General features: G+C 38.2%; 1 protein-coding gene across 10 annotated transcripts in view; it reads left to right on the top strand.

Moving 5' to 3' along the window:
- NRG3 (neuregulin 3) overlaps positions 1 to 23270 on the top strand; it is a 1058708-nt gene that overhangs the window by 182856 nt on the left and 852582 nt on the right. The window lies entirely within an intron of this gene.

Below are 23270 nucleotides of genomic sequence, written 5' to 3'. Positions count from 1 at the left end.
GAGTTCAAGCAAGAGGAAGAAAGCGATTAAGAGGATGGAGAGCTCTTTTAATAAGAAACTCATAATGTATCACTTAGCTCAACAATAGTAAGTGGAGCTCAGGATAATGATATATAAATATTTGAAAAATATAAACAGGAAGGAGCACATTGTTTAATGTTATTCAGCTAAAGGTAACTAAGAGCAATGCATAGTACTTAGGAAAGGGAAATTCAAAATAAATGTACGAAAAAAAGTTTCCTCAAAGAAAATATGGGGCTACATTATAGCAAAGCATTGCAACTATACAAGAAAATGTGGAACAAGGAAACTAATAGCAGGAAGTTTACCAACAGTGGGTTCATTCTTTAATTCATTAATTCACCAAAGGTTTTTAGGTAATTTAAATATTTAACATTTTCTTTGCTCCCATATCTTTATTCATTGTGCTCATTCATTTATTCAAAAAGTACTTCATGAGCATTTCAGTGTTTTCAGAATTGGGAAACACTGGCAGTAATATATTATTTAGGGTAATGCTAGTGTCTGTAATAAATAACCTGAAATTTCAGTAGTTTAACACAATAAAATTTTAGTTCTCACTCATATAATTTGCCAATGAGATGTTCCTTATTGACCGGAAGGTAAGGGTTGGATTAGGGGAATAGATGGCTGGAGGGACCTTATCCCTATAGTCATTCAGAGATCCAGGCTGCTGGAGATCCCTAAGTTCACTCTGATATTCAACATCTAGCAGGAATAGGGACAGACAAAAGTTGGGGAAGAAATAACTTCTTCTTAAATACATTGGCTCAGAAGAGACACATTACTTTCACCCATTTTCATAGTTGAGAATTCACTAAATGACACTGTTTGGATGCTACAGGGGTTGAGAAATATAGCCTTCATCCTAGGAGTATCTCTGCGTTGAAGGGGAGCATGATTTTTTAATGGACAGGTAGCTAATCAAAAGAGACCCAAATCCTGCCTTTTTGGAGTGTATATCAGTGGAGGAAACTGATAATAATAGAGTAATAAGTAAAATATTTTGTCAGACGGAGATAAACATTATGGAGATAAATAAAGTGAGGAAGAAGGACAGGGAGTGCTGGGCGTGCAATTTGAAATGCATTGTCTGGAAAGACCTTAATGAAAAAGAGTTCTTTGAGCAACTATTTGGATGAGGTGAGAGTGTGAACCAAGTGGAATATAATGGGAAAGCACTTGAAGCAATGGAATTGCAAAGCCCACGAGGTAATATCATGCCTGGTGAGTGTAAGGAGCAAGACAGTATCTAACAGAATGGGAGAAAAGTAAGCAAAGGAGAGCATGGCAGGATATGAGGTCAGAGAAGTAACAGGGCTCCATCATCCAGAGGCCTTATGAGCAATTGTGAGGATTTTGGCTTCTACTCTGAGATACTGAGGAAGTCATTAGAAGGTTTTCAGCAGAGGAGTGAAATGATTTGATTTATGATTTTAAAGGATTACTCTAGTTGCTGTGCTGAAAATAGACTGTGGTGCAATACGTGCAGAAGCAGGGAGTTGGTTAGAAAGCTTTTTCAGTAATCGAGGTGAGAAATGATGGCATCATAGACTAGAGGTACTGAGAAGCGGTTGGATTCTGGATATATATTGGAGGTAGAGCCAACTTGGTGGTGAGGTGTGGAGGAAGAGAGGAGTCAAGGGTGAGTCTAGGATTGGAAGGATAACGTTTTCATTAATTGGAATGGGGAAGATTATAGGAGAATCTCATTGAGTTGTGGGTGGAGTGTCTTCGGAGCTTGATTTGGGATGACTTTTAGATACCTAACTTGAGATGACAGGTAGTCATTAGATATGTGACTCTGATACTCAGTGGGGAGCAGGGGAGAGGATATGCATATAAGGAATAGGTCCAAACATTGAGTCCTGGGGGACTCCAACATTTAGACATCGGGGACATGGGGAGAAACCAGTGCAAGAGCATGAAAAGGAGTGTCCAGAAGACAACCAGGGGAGTCTGGTGTCAAGGAAGCCAAGTAAGATAAATATTTCAAGACAGAAGGAATGAGCTGCAGTCTCAACTGCTGCTGATCAAATAAAAAGAGAACTGGTAATTGACTGGAAATTTAATTGTGAAGAGCCTGAATTGTGAAGTCATTGGTGATCTTAACAAAAGCAGTTTTAGTGTAGTGACGTAGCGAGAAAGTGTGCATGAAGTGAGGTAAGGAGAATATGAGAAATGATCAATGTGTGGCAATGGGCTTATTTAATTATTTTGAGGGTGTTTTTTTCTATAAAGGGGAGCAAAGAAATGGGGTGGTAATTATAATAGGAAGTGAGGACAAGAAATGGTGTTTCTAAATGGGAAGGGTAGCAGTGCCATTTGTAAAAAGAGTAGGGAAAAATTATGAGGTAAGAAAAAGAGAGGGAATTAATAAGCAACAATCTTAGGTGTGTGAGAAAAATTGGATCAGGTGTGCTAGTGAAGGGGTTGGACATAGGTAGGAGCTCATATTGTTTATCCATAATAGTGCAGGGTAGTGGGGCACATGCATAATGGGCTTGTGGGAATTCCCTTTGAATTCTTAGGGAAATAAGAAGCAAGGTCATTCAGAAGAAAGAGGAAAAGATGGGAAATCATCACTTTGCAGAAGGGGCTAGTGAATGGAAAAGGACAGTCTTCCCAGGCAGTTCCAAGGGCTCAACTTGAAGCTAATGGTTATGTATAACCTCACCAGGTTATGTATAACCTCACCAGGTTATACATATGTTAATGTGTTTTTATCCAGTCATTATTACCTGTGTGTGTAGCCATGGCATATATGGAGAATTTTGTTCAATGAGTTAGCAGTTTTTCTTGGTGAATACAATGGCACGAGAGAGGGTTAAGACAGTTTACTGTGTGAGCAAGAGAATGATTTTAATTGTATGTCATAGACTCTAAGCTGGGTGAGGTGAGAGTAATGATATGAAAAGTTGAGTAGGGCAGTAAAAAAGATGGCAGGATCAGTGTGTTTGAGGATTTTTTGTAGTTATATTATTAAAAGGAATGCCCTAGAAACACTGGAGCCGGTAGTCCACCGGAGAGTGGAATCCTTGAAGCTAAGAGGATGGAGTGGTGACAGCTGTTGGGAATGGAAAGGTCTGATGCAATAATGGAAATGAGAGCTAAGGTTGGATGCAAAACAAAATCATTTTGTGAGAGAAGATCAAAGAATGGAGAGGCTGAGGTATTGGAAAGATCATCTGACTTGTTTAAATCCTGAGAATTTTGACATGGACAGTGTTAGATAATGTGACATTCGGTCAGGAATTAAAATCTCACCTCTGTGACCTTCCATCTGGGAATTTGCAGATATATCAGTTAAAATTCTTTTTTTGAGAGTCAAGTTGGGGTAATCTCTGAGTTTTTGTTGAAATGAAAATGTTTTTATTCTGACCTCATTTTTCAAGCATCCTTTTATGGCTATAGAATTCTGGGTTGATATTATATTCTCTTACCATCTTAAGACTATTATTCTATTTCCTTCTGACTTTCATGTTTGCTGTTGAGATGACAGTAAGTTGAGAAACCTACTGTTTATTGTGGGTAACATTTTTTTCTCAATGGCTGTTTTTTTTTTTAACTTTATTTTTTGCATTCTTCAGTTTCACTAGAATTTATATAGGTCTAGGATTCATGACTTTCTGATTTTGAAGATCGGTATCTTTCATCAATTCTCGACAGTTCCAATGCATTTGTCTCCAAATATTCATTGCCTTCTCCCATTTTCTGTTAGCTCTTTGAACTCTCATTACTCCATGTTGGATGTTCTCACTCTATTATCGTTTTCTTGGAATTTTCTTGCCTGTTTCCCATCACTTCATATATCTGTACTTCATTCCGTGTATTTTTCTCAGATTTATTTTTCATTGTACTAGTTTTCTTTTCAGCAGTGTCTTACAATCATTTTAGCTATTTTATTTTTCATTTCTATAGGTTTATTTGGTTCTTTATCAAATACGTCTGGTCAGTTTTGTTGGTCTCTATTTTTCTTACTTTTATGGTCAATCTTCTCTATTATTTCTTTAAACATACTTAATTTGCATGATTTGTAATCTCTAATAAACCTTATATCTGCAGTCATTAGAGGTCTGATTCTGTGCTTTACAGCACTTAGAGTTACTCATGACAGCTTATTTCTTCATATATATAATGATTTTTAAATTATGAGTTCAAGTTCCTTTAATCTTTGATTCTTTGATCTTATTAGGGTAGTTTTTAAGGCTGAATTTAAATTTTTTTCAGAAGGGATTCTCATATGCTGCTTTCAGATAACTGGGAATCTTAGCACTCAGGAAACACTTTAAATTGTACCTTAAGTTTGGGTTTTTTTGAGGGAGAAAGGCTCAAAGTTGTATATTCTGTTTTTAAACATGAGCATAAAACTTTTGTTTAAAAATTTGTCAAGGGATGGGACTTCCCTGGTGGTGCAGTGGATAAGACTCCATGCTCCCAATGCAGGGGGCCTGGGTTCCATCCCTGGTCAGGGAACTCGATCCCACATGCATGCCGCAACTAACAGTGTGCATGTCACAACTAAGGAGCCTGCGAGCTGCAGCTAAGGATTCAGCCTGCCTCAACTAAGACCTGGCCCAACCAACCAACTAAATAAATAAATATTTAAAAATTTATCAAGGGGGTCTTTTTTTTTTTTTTTTAATTCTTTACCAGAAACCAAAGCTGAAAATGGTATTCCTAATGGCTTGTCATGTTTCAGGAATCCAAGATTCCCACAGAGAGTCTTTACTCTGATCTTCCACCTATGTTTCTTATTTGTGTGGCTTACTACAACTCAGCTCCTAGGCTACCAGTGATTAGCATATGAATTGAGGAAAACTTTCCATTACATTGCTTGCTTACTCAAGTGGATTCTAAATTTTTTTTTTTCTTTTCTGAAATCTTCTGAAGAATTCCTTTACTCTCCTGCTAATGCAGCTGTGCATTAAAAATGATCCTTTGATATATTACGTTTCAATTTGTGCTACAGTAGGAATAAAAGGGTGGTATGTTCTGGAACATTTAGTCAAACTTATAATAAGAATTGGGAGTCCCTTTGGGGGAGGGGTCAGGTCATCTTTTTTTAATAATTTTTTTTCCCAAGAGTTCATTATATATTAAGGGTAACGATTCTTGGCCATATATTGCAATTTATTTTTTTCCTGTAGTTGTTGTTTCTAGTTTTAACTTTGTTAATGGTGCTGTTTTCTTTCTGATACAGACAGTTAAAATTTTTATATAATCAAGTATACTGATCTTTCATGCTCTCTGCCTTTGATGTTATGCCTGGAAAATTTCCTCCACCAATATCATGAAACTATTCACCAGTTATTTCTTCTAGTTCTTCTTGGAATTTATTTTTTCAAAAACCCATTTCCTTCATAGAATATAAATGACTTTTTATGTTGTACTAAATAGTTATATATACACATATATATGTTTTAATATGTTTTAGCATGTATAAGTTTTAAAACTTTCTATTATATTCAATTAAAATATATCTTTAAAATATACAGTAAAAAAAGTTTAATTTAGGACATATTTGAGCAGTTCCTTGATGGATCTTTGAGTTTGATTTTTTTCTTTCTCCTTTCTTCATTTATTCATTAGTGTTTGTTTTTAAAGAAATATTGAGGGTCCTGCTACTTTTCTTCAAGCCTTGAGGATACAAAAAGTAAAAAAAGTCAGACATACCAAAATGCTAAATTTAAGTACAATAGACAAGTGAGTACGCAGTTGTGATTGGATATGATATATTCTTTAATGAAAAATACCTGACATGGAAACCTATATGGTAGGTATGACTAATCTAGACAGTGGAATCAGGTACGACTTCCTGGAAGACGTGATTTGAAGTCTGTATTTATCATGTGTGTTCACTGAAGATATTGGTGAAGGACAGAGGTCAGGAGAGAGAAAGCCGAGATGAAGCAACATGTGTGATGTTTCCAGTGAGAGAGGGCATGGGTTATTTGAGAGACTAAAAAAAGTGGTTCAGTCTGGGGAGGAGAATAGATGGTGTTGTACAAGTGCTTGCAAAGTGAACCTGGACAGGTGAAAAGGGCCCAAAGAATTGTGCTGTTCTCCTGAGAGCAATGGGATTTATTGAAAAGTTTGAAACTAGGGAGTCATGTGACCAAGTTTGCTTTTCAGAACAACATCAGGACTGTAGTGTTCCCCATAGTAGGTAGAAAGGGGCCAAGCCTGGAGAGAGAGAGCCTGATAAGAGAGTATTGCTATAATGGAGGTGAAAAATGATTGTGGCTTCGTGAGTGAACAGAAAGTGAACATGGAAGGATGTGAGTTCGGAGATTTCAGAGGCAGATGGATAGATTTCACAATCATAAAATGGTAAGGGTGAGAGAAAGGGAAGAATCGTGCATGTCACCTGAGCTTCTTTCTTGAGATCCTGGTGGATGGAGTTGCCATTTTCTGAGATAGGTCATAGAAAGAAAGATGTGCTGTTTCTAGGGAAAAATGAATACATTTGAAGGAGACTTTTTGAACTAGTTGTCTGTTAAATACCCCAAATGAAAATGTGCCTCATTTTCATTCCAGATTTCACCTAGAGTCTAATTCAAATTCTTTTTATTATTGATGCTATGTCAATGATCCTCAGCTGATCTTCTTGGCTCCAGTCCACCTAATTAGTCGATCCTGCACTAGGACAGATGCTATGCTTTCCATGTTTGTGGCTTTGTTCAATCTTTCCTGCCCTAGAAAGACCCTCTGCCTACGTATCTGTTAAAGCCAATCTGTAAGGACACCTTCACCTTAAGTACGACCAACAGGCTCTCATATCTTGCCTTGATCATTCTCACTTTGCTTGAGTATGTTGTAACTTACTATAAGAGTCAAAGGCATTGGACGCAGAAAAACTCACTTCTGCCACTTGCAGGCTCCTTGCTGCTGATCACATTAGCTGCTCTCGACTTCTGTTTCCTCCTATTGTTGAATGCATATAATAATAAAGACTTTGCTGGTTGTAAAGGATAGACTTAAAGTTGCCACAGTATCTGACCCCCAGCAGGCATTTAATCAATGGTAATGATTACTGATATTAAGTCTCCAAAACCTAGTCTTTTGACATTGTAGTCACCTGTGTGTGCATCTCTTTCTGTGAGGTTAGGGGCATTTTCTTTGTGACCCTCACAACAATTAATAAGAACAAGCATAATGTAGGTACACAATATAGGGCATGAATAAATGGTTACAGCATGGGGGTTGCTATGAAGAATAGAACTATTGTAGAAGACCAACTTGCTTAAGCTGACGTATTTCCTACTGTGTGCTGTAAACTGTTGAGAAGTATGCTCTTTTACCCTAAATTCTTCTAGTCTGAACTACAATGATTTTAAACATGTTCAACAGATCTATTCTCCCCATGAGTAGTAATTTTCGTCATTATGCATAAATCAAAGATGCAGTAGAGAACATTTTAAGTGGTGTTATACACAATGATTTCAAGAATGTGCTTTAATTTTTATTGAATATCATCTGATTAGCAATTTTGGTATTGTTTTAGCCTTGTGAATATTTATTCCAGCAAAAATGAGTACAATAATTTCTAATGGAAATACTGTCCACCTGAGTTCCCTGATGTCTATCAAGATGGAAAACGGGCCTTGTCGTTTTTTAGAGGAATTGCCAGTGGCCTTTGGATTGGAAGATGCCTGGCCTGACCAACCTGTGGCCGGCACCTGGCTCCACTGCGTAGGGAGGGGGAGGGGCGATCTGCAGATTTTCTCTCCTAAGGGGGTGCATCCTCAGCCTCCTTCCGGTAACTAACATGATGAATGAACAGGATACTGGGGATGGCCCTTCTTAACTCTGGTTTTCTCATTCAGGCCAGTGAGTGGAAAGAGTTAAGTTTTGAGGTCAGGCCTTTCTAGGTCCCAATTTGATTGCTACCATTTCTGCCATTTGTAATCTTGAAGTGATTTTATATGTTCTTTGAGCCAAAGTTGTTGTTTTGGGGTGTGTGTGTGTGTGTGTGTGTGTGTCTGTGTGTGTGTGTTTGTGTGTTAAGCTTTTAAGACAATGCATTACCCAGGTGGGTAATGCAGTTGGGTCCTTGTTTGTTCCTTGGAGATCTAGTTGAATGCGTATTGCTCTTTCAGTTCCAAGGTCTGTGAAATTGTGAAACTCTTACAAAATTTCTGTGTTGGATCTTCTCATTGTCCCATCTCCCTCCAGCTCCTGTGCTCATGGTTATTGCTACGGTTTTACCCCACGTCCTTCAGAATGCGAAACCCAGGCGTTTACCTGCCCGTGGAGGGTGAGTGTAGTAAACATTGCAGTGTCATAAGGGGATAATATGTTTGTGGGCCTTTGCCTGGGCCTTTTTTCTCCCCCCACTTCTCCCATTTCTGGGTCAAGCCTTCTTGCTCCAAAATTGCCCTCAGGAGCTCCAAATCAAGGTTCCTCTGTTATACAGAATAGTTCATCTTTCTCTGGCTTCTATTCTCACACTCACACATCCAAAATATCAAGGTTGCTTGCAGCACAAAGGGCCCTCTCTTTAAAAGGATCCACCGCTGCTGAGAATGTGGTAGGTTTGTTATGCCCCCCTTACTGGCTTTCCCTCCCTTCTAGCTCTCTCTCATACTCATACATATACACATACACACACAGTCACACATGCACACACACACATTTCTCTTACAAGGATGATGATACTGTATCAGTTGATTTGTCTGTTTGCAAATATTTAAAGGCAACTACATATAGAACTTAATCAGCACACTGCTTGGTGCAAATTTATATTAGTCTTTCCTTTCCTTTGCTTTTGATAACCAAAGACTAACTCTCCAAAGATAGCTTTGGCTGCAGCTGTCTGGACTCCGGGCACAGTGTGTCAGCAGGGCCTGGCTGGGTGTGATCCAAGTGGCCTGGGAAATAAAGCCCTTCTTCTATCTTTAGGGTTCTCCTCCCTGGCCAGGCTCCCCCAAACGTCCAGGCTCTCTGAGAATTCAGCATGCCTCATTCTAGTTATCTGCCCAGACTCCTGTGTCATCTGGATGCCAAGGGTGGGCCAGTGTGATTGCTGGAAAAGCAGACTGACAGAATGGTTAAGAATAAGGGTGAGCTCCAGGGAGGTGGGTGAAAGAGACTGTAGGGGCAAGACACAGCGAGGCTATGCAATATTTATTTCTACCATTTAATGGGAGAAGTAGCATTTTCAAAATGTGGAAGGGAAACCAAAAATGCAGGAAAAAACTGCTGAAGAGAGAGAAGAAAAAAAAAAAGCTCAATCTGCTTTTGGGAAAAGGACTGGTCTCCTTTTGCTGTGTGTGCAGTTGGCCCCTGCTGTAGCTACTGAACCTGGGCTTCTGACGAGAGTGGTCTGGGTCATGCAACTCTCTTGTCTGAGGATTAATTTTGCCATTTAGCCTCACAAAGGAGCTGCCTGTCTTGCTGTCTGCCTGTCTTGCTGTCAACATGATATGCTACTTAACTCTACCTCAGCTAATTCCAAAGGTTCTCTCCACCCCAAACCATTCAATTTCTCTGTGATTCTATACTTATCCTTACAATTCTTTGGATGAAAATATCTATGGCTGCTTTGACATTTTTATGTTGGTAACTATCACTACAAATGCATTTTAGGTTTATCATCATTTTACAATCTCACGTTCCTGGTTTTTCTTTATTTTATACCAAGATACAAATGGGAAAAAACTAAATTGAAGTATTACAAATATCAGAATAGCAGACGAAAAGTAATTGGAAGAAACATGAGGTGAGAAGGTGTAAACATATTTCAAGCAGAAACTATACTGTTCTGCTGATACACAATTTCTGCTGTATCTGGGTAGAGACAATCAATATACTTTTTGGAGGCAAAGGATGACTTTTTTTCTTTTTTGGTCATACGAGAAGTTGCTTTCTAAGCATAGTCATTTAGTGCCCTTCATAAATCCCTCAGTCCTTCTATCTTGAAATAGACTTATTAGTAGAGATAAATTTATAAGCTAATGTTTTGGAAACTAAGGAAAGAAAAGTGATGTAGTCAAAGAGAGAACACGTTTCTCCCAACTTTCTTTGATCATTCAAGTGTGACTCGCCTACTGGCTTACATCATGGAGATTCAGTTTCCATTTTACAACATAGCTGGGAGAGTAAAACATCCTAACTCAAAAAAGTTTGAGTTTCAAGGAGCGTTTATTCGCCTGATGAGTGACTCATCTGGATTTCTGGGAGGGAGTCTCCTGCCTCCTATTTAGATCCAATCTTGTACTTCTGTCATGGTGACAGTGAAGAAATGGTACCTCTCGTCAACATGAAACATAATTTTTCTCCATCAGACTTTTATAGATAGGGAAAATACATTGACATTTTCTGGTTTAGAATTTCATCAGTGAATTGAGGGATGGCTTAAGGAAAGATCATCAGACCAAGAGCCAGAATATTTCTCTGGTCCCATCCTACATGGCTTGTAGCTCTACAATCACAGGAAATTCATCTAAGATCTAGTCACATTAGTAAATTGGAGATTTGCCTAGTTGACCTTACAAGGCTTTCATGGAGATCCATTCAAATGAAACAATATGAAAAGATATATATGCTTACTAAAATACCATGGTGGTTTTGTAATCATTTTATTAGGATATAACAAATACATTAAAAATTAATATATTTGTTGAAAACCTTAATAAAGTGCCAATTAACTCACCACTATTAAATATACATTTTAAAATGTAATTTGCTGAGCAAACGTAAGGAAAGTATGAGTGTCGGAGATGGTGGTTGGGAAAGATGCTCTAGACTAGATTTTTTAAAAAAGGATCAAAATGTGAATAGGCTTGAATAGCTAACTGAATTAAATGTAATCTTTGGTGGGTAAATATAAAGCTGAGGTTTAATGAAGCAATACATGAAGATAGGATGGCTTGATGCACAGAGAGTTGTGGGTATTCAAATACTGCAAGACAGATATGAGCTAAAAGTGTGCCCCACAAAGGCATGAAGTCCTGGAATGTGTTAACCTGAAGGCTGGTCCAACCTCCACCTGGAATTTAGACATCCCCATTAGCTGGGTGTTAACTCTTTACTGAAAATTTGCAGAACAGTGAACTTTGGGATTGAAAGAATCTATATCCCTGCACTTTAAATGGAAAAATAATTATGTGTTTCCATCTTAATCAGAAACCCCAACCAGGGCTCTCAATATGACTAAAATACTCTTAAATACCCATATAACAATCTACCAAGTATTCATGCAAACATAAAGAATTTAACACACGGATTGTTCCATTACTGAGCAATGAGCTTATCTGTTGAGACCTTTGTGTGCAGAAACTTAGCAATATGGGACACAAATTAAAATTTCATTTTATAACAATCACCTATTTCAATATACTTTATCATTCCACCCTTTTCTTCTAGAATATTGGATTTTCAAGACCTTTTAGACTCACTGACTTTCTTCAAAGGCATTTCTACTTCCATAGGAAACATAGTTAAAAATGTACATATTTGCATATATTTCATATACATGTATAATCTGTCTAACATTAAATTTGACATGCATATGGAATTGGGAATCTGGCTAAGTCATCTCTCATTGTTACAAGCCTTCTGCTTCACTTACGGTTGAATGGTACAGGGAAGGCAGAGGCTAGGCGTGCTTGTACTAATTCCCCATTTGGGGCCTCTGCAGTATGTGTTTTCTACGACCTGGACTATACATACTAAACTTTCTGGACTGTCAGAAATATTATAATTATACAACTTTCAAAATTCCATATCTGTTGAATGTTCAACTGGGTGCTTCACTTACATAAGACCTGAAGCAAATGCAACATTTATGTCTCTATTCTCTCTATGACAGTGAATATAATGTTCTTAAAACCAAGAGAGATTGCAATCAACCATCTCAGTGGCTGAGGAAGACACCAGCCAGTTCTCCACCCAAGACACTTAGATTCTTCCTACCTCCCCCCTCTTTCTTCCCTCCCTCCCTCCCTCCCTTCTTTCCCCTGTCTCTTTCTTCTTTCCTTCCCTCCCTCTCTCCCTCCTTTCCTTCCTCCCTCCCTCCCTTCCTCTCTTTCTTTGTCTCTTTGTCTCTTTCTTCTTTCTCTCTTTCAGAACATAAGCAATTAATCCTGTTTTATTGGCTCTCAGAATTCCTTGGATCCAGTATATAGATATTCCTATCTGTAAACTCATTAAGATGATTTTCAAATATTGGCATGAGTCAACATATAGAGATCATTTCAGTAGCCCCTCCCTAGTAAAAACCAAGAATGCTCTTCTACTTTTAGCTATTGAAAATATAAATATATAAAAGAAATTCTACCTACATAAGAAAGAGATATTAAAGAACATGACTGCAAACTTTATTTCTCACTTATCTTTTACGTAATTTTTCTTAACTTGAAAATTAAAAATAGCAAGTATAACAAACCTGCAAACAGTGGAGAATTTCTACTTCATTGTGAACACAAGGCTGCAAACTGTCTCCTGAAGATGTGAAGCTAGTGGAATTTTTTCCATTTTAGTTAACTAGAAAAATTCATTCTTGAAGATAATTACTGTAACTCAGGTTTTAGCACACCAGAGAGTAGATCTCAATTTTATTTTCTTTTAAGTTTATTTAATTTGTGTTAATTACTGTTTCCATTTTAATAAATATTCTTGTGTTATTTTTTATTTACTTTATCTATCCTTGGCTATGTTGGGTCTTCGTTGAGGTGCACGGGCTTCTCATTGTGGTGGCTTCTCGTTGCGGAGCACGGGCCCTAGGCGCGTGGGCTTCAGTAGTTGCGGCATGCGGGTTCAGTAGTTGTGGCTCGCAGGCTCTAGAGCGCAGACTCAGTAGTTGTGGCGCACGGGCTTAGTTGCTCCGCAGCACGTGGGGCTTTCCTTGACCAGGGCTCGAACGCGTGTCCCCTTCATTGGCAGGTGGATTCTTAACCACTGCGCCACAGGGAAGCCCTTGTGTTATTTTTTATGACATTTTTTGGTTTCTTTTCTAACAGCTACACCCTGGCTAACCATGTCATAGGGTTGGTATTGCACTGTTCAGAGCGGCAGCACCAGATCAGAACTGTTAGAACCTGAGCAGTCATTTTTAACACAGAGTGGTGCAAGAGAGCTATTCAAGAAACTGCATTATTATCTTAATGTTGCCAAAACAATCTTTGTCATTTCTTTTGAATAGCACTTTGTCGGCTTCAGTTGACATGTGGCATGACCCTCAGGAATATACGCATTACTATGGGATCTAAATGGAAATCAAATTTACAGTTTCTATTTTTGTAGCATTTTTGTGAATATTTATCACAAAAAATTAAGTATATTCCTCTTTCCCCTTCAGATTTGAAGGCCCAAACTGCCTTTAAGGAATGATCTTCTTAGAGCCGTGTGAAACTGATAAATATTTCATGAATGAAAGAATATTTGAATGGGCAAGTGTAGAGCAGTAGTATTCCAATTCATACGTACTAGGATTTCAGGACTAATTTAATGAAGAGAAACCATTCTTCCTTTTTATAGCTTTGAGGTAATGACAGCAACAGCTAATCCTATTGTAGAGCGTTTAACTGTTTACAGTGCCTTTTTTTTTTTTTTTTGCGGTATGCGGGCCTCTCACTGCTGTGGCCTCTCCCGTTGCAGAGCGCAGGCTCAGCGGCCATGGCTCACGGGCCCAGCCGCTCCACGGCACGTGGGATCCTCCCAGACTGGGGCACGAACCCATGTACTCTGCATCGGCAGGCAGACTCTCAACCACTGCGCCACCAGGGAAGCCCCTACAGTGCCTTTTAACAGTTAGTGTTTAATGTCTCACTTGGTTTCTAGTACCAGTAGGAGAAACAAAAGATACAGCATGCGTGATACATCAGTTACTGATGTCAATGGCATGCGTACAAATATTTTTTAAATGTGTAAGAGAAGGTCATAAATCTGCAGTTTAATAAAAACTCATTCATTCCCTATCTCCTTCATTCAATAAAATCTATCTAAGCGTGTGCTATGTGGCAGGCACTGACGTGCAAAACAGACATTGTCCCCTGCCCTCAAGAAGTTTACAGCTTAGTGGAGAAAAAATTTACTAATCACATAAACTCACAAATAAATTTATAATGATAAGCTGTGATGTTTCTGCTCTGAAGAAATGAGGAGAGCTGTGGGAGCATGTAAAGAGGGATTTTCAGCGAAGGCGTCCCTGGGGTAATAAGACTAGAATTGAGATTTACACGATGAAGATAAATTGCTTATATGAAAAGGGTGACACCAGGGGGAACAGACAGGGAAAGGGAGAGAGTGTTCTAGTAATTCCATAAGGACAGTGGTGAGAAATGAGGCAGATGAAGTAGCCAAGCTGGGTCATGCTGGGCCTTTGATTCAACTTATACATACATCCTGGTCTTTGTCCTCAGACCATAAAGTATGAAAGGAAATAATCAGATCTGTGTATTTAAAAATCATGCTGGAGGCTATAAAAATATAATAACAGTGAGTGCTGTTTTCACTAAATCACAATGGAATCTTATAAATATTTAAAATAAGTTGACCAGCCAAACAAGAAGTATATTTGAGTAACAGTGTGTCCACAGAAGAGTTTAATTGGATTAGGGTTTTGAACATTATAAGTAGATACACAAATTGCTTCAGACAATTTATGATCCCGGGACGCTATTTACTGTGCCCAAAGAGAAACTCATTCCTCTCGTTACTGTCTTCAGGACCACAGAGCATGTGATTACACAGCAGTTTAGATGGCTATGCTACCAGGGTACAGCTGTATCAGATAGGGGTCAGGTTGCATTAGTTAGAAATTTGGCTTCAGCTAACATTGGCAGAACAGCTGGACCTCAGAGAACAGAGTGCACGGAGAATCCAGATACATGAAAAGAGGCAAAGCAGGACAAAGTGAAATAATAGGTGCTAAATGTCAAGACTCGTGAGGCGCTACTGGCTTGTCTACCAAGGAGTTTACTGACTTGGTTCACAACAGTCCTGAATGGTAGTTGTGATCTTATCTGGTTTTAACTACTACTTAGATCTTGGTTTTCACTAGCCAACTCATTGAATGGTTCTGGATTGATCCTCCTGCAGTCACTTATTACCTGTGAGAAACACACGGATAAAGATTGTGTAGAGAAGCACCTGTGCTCAGTTCAGCACCCTCCATCTCTCACCCCACTCCAGCAGTCATATAATAAGAACCTCACATTGCTGTCTCCTTCCATCTACCCCAAACCGCCATCTACTAAATAAGCATCTGTGAAGTAGGCTGAGTTTCCTTTTGGAGTAAAGAGATTGGAAAAGTAAGACAAGATTGTCATAGTAAAGAACACTACTTAGGCAAGTGGAAGTTCTGCTACTGTGAATCTGCCTCGTCAGGGAACTTAAGTCAGAGAAGCCACTAGGAAGGTTAATACACACCTACTGTTGTGATGGGTGAGACACTAGGCATGCGTGAGCATATTTAACTTACCAATAGCCATATGAGATCTCTCTCTCTGTCTCTCTCTCTCTCTCTCTCTATATATATATATATGTAGATATATATACATATATGTGTGTATATATATCCATTTTATATATATATATATATATATATATATATCCTCATTTATAGTAAATGAGAAGAATGAAGATCAGAAAAGTTAAGTATTAATGCTCAAGGTTAGATAGATAGTAAGGACAAGATCCAGATCCTCATCTGCTGACTCTAAGTCAAGATGTGTCTCAGTTTATGTGCTTCATTCATTTAAAATTGGTATTTACATTTGTATTTATGTCTGAAGGGGGGAATGTAAAACAATGAAGTCTTGATTGTAGAAAACTTATAAAACATGTAAAAAATCATCTAGTAACGATAGAAAAATTTCATATTGAAATAAATTTAAAAAACTGCTATAGTGAATGACTTGGTACAAATTAATGATAAAAATAGGAAGATTAACATAACTTGTTTGTCAAAAGAAATAGAAACTTCTACTGTCTTTTTCCAGTGCAGTGTTGGCACAGCAAAAGAAGGGATTCTCCTTTCTTATTAATAATAGTGTGTCAATATCAAGGGAAATTGTGTGATAGCTCGAACATGTTTCTACTGAATGAATATATTTGATTAAACAGCATGTGGAAATATGCTCATTATCCAAGAAAATAACGAATCTTAGATCTTACGCACACTTTACATGTGTCAAGAAATACGTTGGTCAGATGAAGAGGAAAGTACATGGGTTGAGTCGAAGTCTGACTTGAAACAGCTGCTTTCAAATCTGTCCTGTTACACCAGAAAGTTTGACTGATGGAACCCACAGCTGCTTCCCCCTTTGCTCCCCGGCAGGGCTTCTTACCTCTGTAGTCAGTTCCTTTACATTGAGAAGGACTTTTATGGATACTAGGGGGAAATTAGCCAGTTCAACACATACAAAAAGGGAGCCAATATTTTCAAAGAAGAAGAGGCGGAAGGAGAAGGCTTAAGTTAAATTTAGTAAAATAAAAAAAAAAAAAACCAAAGAAAATATGAGTGGATTTTTATCTTTCCTTGAGATGGTGAGTTCTTTTGAATCATTGACGTAAAGTCAAAAACTATAATAAGAAATGTGGATTAGTTTAGTGAAACAAAAATTTAAAATGTCAGTGTGTCAAATGAAGATATACACAGTGAAACACAGAAAAGAAACTGGAAAAATAATAGTAACATATTAGAGAAAGTGTAAATACGTTTGATAAATAAAAGCTCATATTTTAACAAGAAAAAAAAGACAAATGATGGGGAAAAAAGAGTAAACGATGTGACTGAGCAAATCACAAGAGAAGAAATAAAAATTGCCAAGAAACAAATGAAACACATTTCAAACTACCAGGTCTTCAAAGCCAAGCAGATTGAAACAATATGTTTGCCTGTTAGATTTTTACAAGATACGACACATTGTTTAAGTAGCTAAATCTTTCAACAGTTTTCCTTCTTGGCTGTTTGGTAATCTGTATCAATCTGTGAAGTCATTCAAATGTATGTACTTACCTATCATATACCTTTGGGAATTTGTTCTAAGGAAATTGTTAAGACTTATATGCAATGATTTCTGTATGCAGATTTTTATTGAAGAATTATTTATAATAGTGAAATATTTTAAGTAATGAAAATACCCAACAAAAGGGGATTGGTTACTTAATTTTTGCACTCTGTCCCTATAGTACTCTGTAAGCCCACCTTGTAATTCTCAGAAAATTTATATTAATTATTCTCATTCATTTATTCAATAACCAAATACCCATTGAATGCTTACTATGTGTGCTAGGTACCTTTCAAGACACTGGGGATCAAGCAGTGAACAAAGTAGAGAAAAATTCTTGCCATACTGTAGAAACAAATGATTAAGCAAAGCAGCAGCAAATAAGTAAGGCATGTTATATGACAGATGGTGGTAAGTGCTATTAAAAATAGTGAGCAAGTGTGGGGATAATGATGGAGGATGGTGGAGGAGGGAATTGATGTGATGTTTTTTTTTTAAATGTATTCCTTCCTCCCTCCCTCCTTGTGCTGGGTCTTCGTTACTGCGTGCAGGCTTTCCCTAGTTGCAGCAGGCAGGGGCTACTCTTCATTGTGGTGTGCAGGCTTCTCATTGCAGTGGCTTCTCTTGTTGTGGAGCATGGGCTCTAGGCATGTGGGCTTCAGTAGTTGCAGCACATGGGCTCAGTAGTTGTGGCGCACGGGCTTAATTGCTGCGTGGCATGTGGGATCTTCCTGGACCAGGGATTGAACCCATGTCCCCTACATTGGCAGGCAGATTCTTAACCACTGCACCCCCAGGGAAGTCCCATGTGAATGATGTGATCTTAAATTGAGTGTTAAGGGAAAGCCTCAAGGAGGAGGTGACAAGTGATTCAAAACCTACCTGAGGAGAGGGATGGAGAGAAGAGCATTCTACACAGAGGGAGGAGCAAAATGAAAGCCTTTAGGGAAGAGCATATCTGATGCAGTCGAATCCCTGCCACTGTTACTGAGCAGAGAGAACCAAAGACGGAATAGCAGAAGACGATGAGAATGCAGGCAGCCTCAGAGGCCACCGTGAGGATGCGAGCTTTTTACCCAGAGAGGGATGGGAAGCCATTGGAAAGTATGATCAGAGAAGCAACATGAAACATGAAAGATGATTCTAAGCAACTGGAAGAAGGAAGTTGCCTTTGGGATAATTGCTGTTCAGCATCTATCTTCTCTGGCATATAAGGAGAGATCACAGCCAGATGGCCAGCAACTACTTTAGTGACCAGTATAGAATAGGAGCTTTGTATCTACTCAATGATTAAATAAATATTGCACATATAAACTAAAATAGAGTGCAGATAACAAGAGAAAGTTTGTTCTCATATATATTTAATTTGGGGGAAATGCTTATAGGATGTTTGGTGAAACAAAATATTCAGCTCTACTTATAGAGAATAGTCCAAATTTGGAGAAGAGTGTATGGGTATCTACAGTTTGAAAAGTTGATGAAATGAATAAGCAGGAATTTCCGTAGTGGTTTTCTCTTGGTGTTAAGCTTATAGATGACATGCTTGTTTGTTTGTTTGTTTGCTTTAGAATATGTCTTATCTAATTTGTCTGTAATAAATACATCATTTACAAAATTAGAAAGATGGACAGAGAAATAAGAAATAATCTATTTTTTTCCAACTTGACAAAGAGCAGAACAAAAGAAGATGTGTACAACTAACTAGGGAGAATACAATATCATTACTTATTAATATAAATCCTGGAGCATTCTACCTGGAAATATTAGAAAATTTCCTGCTCTGAGATGCATAATATCTGGGCAGCCAGGTAATGACACAGCAGTGAAGGATTCCTTTCATCTGATCACATTCACAGGGCTGTCAGGATATTAATCAGGGTATAAAGATACATCTGTCTCAAAATCTGTGAGATGTTCTTGCTGACTTCTTTTATATATGGTGCTATTTTGACATTCCATATATAAAATATGGCCCCTTTTGTTCATTATCAGATTTTCAAAAAGATAGCTGTGCCACTGACCTACATTTTTATTTCATTTAACAATATGCCTTAGAGCTCTTTCTCTACTGGATCATATAGATCTACCTCATTCTTTTTTTCTGTGTGTACCATTTATATTATATAAGATGGATATGCTATAATTTGTCTGGTGACTCCCATATTGATGGACATATAAGTTTTTCCTCATTTTTTCACTATTAATGATAATGCCAGGATGGGTATCAGAGCATGCACCTCCTTTTGCTCTTGTATAATTTCTTTAGGATAAATTCCTCATATTAGAATTGCTGAATAAAAGGTCATATGTATTTTATTTTATTTTAGTTTAGTTTAGTTTAGGCTGCACTGTGTGGCCTGCAGGATCTTTGTTCCCCAACCAGGGATTGAACCCGTGCCCCCTGCAGTGGAAGCGCGGAGTCTTAACCACTGGACTGCTAGGGAAGTCCCTATATGTATTTATATTCCTTCATTCATTCATTCACTCATGAAGCAAAAATATTTGCTCCTATGTCAGGCATGGTTCTAGGATTAGAGATAAAGTCCTAGAAGTCCACATATATGCATTAATATACGATATTCATTTTTTCCTTTCTGGCTAACGTCACTCTGTATGCCAGACTCTAGGTCCATCCACATCTCTAGAAATGACCCAATTTCATTCCTTTTTATGGCTGAGTAATATTCCATTGTATATATGTACCGCATCTTCTTTATCCATTCATCTATCGTTGGACATTTAGGTTGTTTCCATGTCCCGGCTATTGTAAATAGTGCTGCAGTGAACATTGGGGTACATGTGTCCTTTTGAATTATGGTTTTCTCAGGGTATATGCCCAGTAGTGGGATTGCTGGGTCATATGGTAGTTCTATTTTTAGTTTTTTAAGGAATCTCCATACTGTTCTCCATAGTGGCTGTGTCAATTTACATTCCCACCAGCAGTGCAAGAGGGTTCCCTTTTCTCCACACCCTCTCCAGCATTTATTGTTTGTAGACTTTTTGATGATGGCCATTCTGACCAGTGTGAGGCGATACCTCATTGTAGTTTTGATTTGCATTTCTCTAATGATTAATGATGTTGAGCATCCTTTCATGTGTTTGTTGGCAATCTGTATATCTTCTTTGGTGAAATGTCTATTTAGATCTTCCACCCATTTTTTAATTGGGTTGTTTGTTTTTTTTGATATTGAGCTCCATGAGCTGTTTGTACGCATATGTGTGGAGTCTAGAAAAATGGTACAGATGAACCTATGTGTAAGGCAGGAATAGAGATGTAGATGTAGAGAACAAACATGTGGACACGGGAGGGAGGGGGAGGGTGGGATGAACTGGGAAATTTGGTTTGACATAACTGCACTACCATGTGTAAAACAGATAGGTAGTGGGAACCTGCTGTATAGCACAGGGAGCTCAGCTTGGGGCCCTGTGATGACCTAGATGGGTGGGATGGGGGGGGGGTTGTGGGAAGCAGGTCCAAGAGGGAGGGGATATAGGTATACATATAGCTGATTCACTTCATTGTACAGCAGAAACTAACACAGCATTGTAAAGCAATTATATTCCCCACCCCCCCAAAAAAGAGATAAAGTCCTGAGCAAAATAAACAAAATTCCTGTACATTAGCAGTTTACATTCCAGTGGCAACCAACAAATAACTGAGAGTTTATGTATGAGAATGTATGAGTATAAAATATGAAAAAAAATGCAACAGCATAATATCAAGTAGTGATAAGTGCTCTGAAGAAAGATAGAGCAAGGTTTGGGTATTGAGGGTGACAGGAGTGCTATCAGAGTTAAGGAAAATGGGGAGAAAAGGATCATTTATAGGAGAGCAGGAAATGGGCAAAAGGAATGAAGCCAATGGGAGAAGATTTGACAGAATCTGAATTTCTGCGGGTGAGGCATCCCATGTTATAGGCCTTGAGACAGAAGAATCCTGGAAGTGTTTGAGGGAGAACCGAAAGGCGAGTGTGACTGGGGTAGAATGAGCAGGGGCTGAGGGTTAGGGGATGCTGGTGGAGAGGTAACTGGAGGCTGGTGGGAGATACCAGTGGAGAAGAAGGTAAAATAGCAAGGTTTCTGGATTTTATTGTTGAAGTGATGGGAATCCATTATATTGTTTTGAGCAGATAAGTGACATGATTTAATTTACATTTAAAATATGAATGTGGCTGCTTTAAAAAAAAATAGACTTCAGGGAGGCAATATTAGAAGCTGGAATCCCTGTGGAGAATCTACTGTACCAGTAGGCCAGACAACTGATAATGAAGCATTGGGATAATTGTTCTAGAAGCTTAGTGAGAAGGAGTCAGATTGTATTGATATTCGAGGGTGGAAAGAATCTAGGATTTGCCAGATGTTTGGATTTGGTATGTGAGAGCAAAGGAGGAATCAGGATGATTTAAAATGTTGATAGATTCAGCTAAAATTTCCTCCAATATGACTTTTCCAAACCTTGCTTTTGCTGGACATATGTGAGATTCTCCCAAAACCTCAAAAGCAGTGAGTTTTGATAACTTTGTCCTGGGCATCACGCTTGGCATGGAGTTGGCATTTGATAACTATCTCTTGACTTAAAGAATGAAGTTAAATGTTACCTCTCTGATGCTTAACAATATAAGTTTTTTGTTGCTTTAATTTGCATCAGTGAACTTCAAGATCTTTTCATGTGTCTATTAGAAAATTGCATTTCTTCAGGAAGTGCCTGTTCTTAACCTTTGTTCCCTATGGTATTGGATTGTTTGCTTACTCTTACGAATATGTAGGAGTTTAAAAATATTTTCAGATATTATTTCTTTATTAAATATCATATATGTGGCTGAATATTGTTTGTTTAAACTTTATTTTTCTGTTTCTGATTGGACCAAAGATTTGGATGGACCTGCATAAAACTTCGTACATGTTGAGTTTTCTGCTCATTTGGGAGAAATCAAGAGCCTTTAAATCCATTTTATTATTCTCACTATTTGCCCATGTAAGCAGGTTTACAGATAGAAAAATGAAGGCTTAGCATGTTTAAGAGATTTATGTAAGGATAAACAGCAAATTCCCTGAATCTCATCAGTATGCTCTTTCCACTGAAGAACTGACTGCATCTCCAGATATGTTTCAGCATGTAATGTGAAAAGAAAAAACAAAAAGTGTGGCAGAGGAAGAATGGAGGTATAGCATATGAAGCATGACCATAATTTTATTTAAGATGAAAAACTACCATATAGATAGGGGTATGGATTTTTTTTTTTGTACTTTCTATAATTTCCATTTTTCTGCTATAAGTGTATACTCTGTGTGTCTGTCTGTGTATGTGTAATAAGACATTAAATTGTCCCGAATTCATAAGAAAATGCCACACGTATGGAGTAATACCATGCCAAAATGCCCCCTTAAGAAAATCTGAAATGAAAGGATGACCCTACCTGAACAGAAGAGCAGAATTAGGTGGTCTACTTTGGAATTTTAGAGGAAGGATGAAAATTCTGAAAGTCAGAATGGAATGAGAGGGAAAATGAAAGGTAGTAATGGTGAGATAATGGTTTAAAGGAGGACAGGAAATTGGCAAAAGGAGGAGGCAGGGATGGAGGGGAATCTTAAGTAAAATGATAGGGGTGAGTAACACATTGTATCACATTGAGGCCAGATAAGACTTGTATGTTTCCTGGACCTTGGAGTACTGGGGATGGAGTATATCTTGGGGCAAATCTATTCTGCGTGGCAAACTGTGACATACATTCTGCCCCTCCTCAATTCCACACTGAGGTCAGAGGACAGACATCACTAATCAATCAGAGTGCTCTTTCCCTTCCTCACTAAGCCTTCACAGCCCAGTTCTTAAGTATAACCTGCCAGTGTCGATGCTTAAAGATGAACTGTGTCCCATATAATTGTATTCCAACCCTCTCATTTTGAAGATAACTAAATCAGAGGAAGGTCTTGTCCTAGGTCATCTATCTTTGGTTGTATCTACTTTCCTCAGGTATATTTTACAGTGATTCATTTGGTTTTCATGAGCCATTTAACTTCTTCTTGGATGATTACTTTGTGGAACAGTTGAAAGAGTATTTGTAGGAAGACTCAGGGATAAACCTGCACTGAGTTGTCTCTAGGACCACTGGTCTTGGGTATCCTTGATTATCTCATCCAGGAAAAGGCATATTGATACTTGACTTACCTGATGGATGATGATAACTGTATGCATTCCCCTTATATTTTTGATCTGCGATTCTTACGACACATCACTACCTAAGGATAATAAAACTTTGGCAAAGTAGTAGCAAATAACAGAGCCGTTTA

Source organism: Pseudorca crassidens, chromosome 16, assembly GCF_039906515.1.
Source record: "Pseudorca crassidens isolate mPseCra1 chromosome 16, mPseCra1.hap1, whole genome shotgun sequence".
Classification (NCBI taxonomy): Eukaryota; Metazoa; Chordata; class Mammalia; order Artiodactyla; family Delphinidae; genus Pseudorca; species Pseudorca crassidens.
The sequence above is the reverse complement of the archived record's forward strand: the minus strand, read 5'-3'. Positions and strand labels throughout refer to the sequence as shown.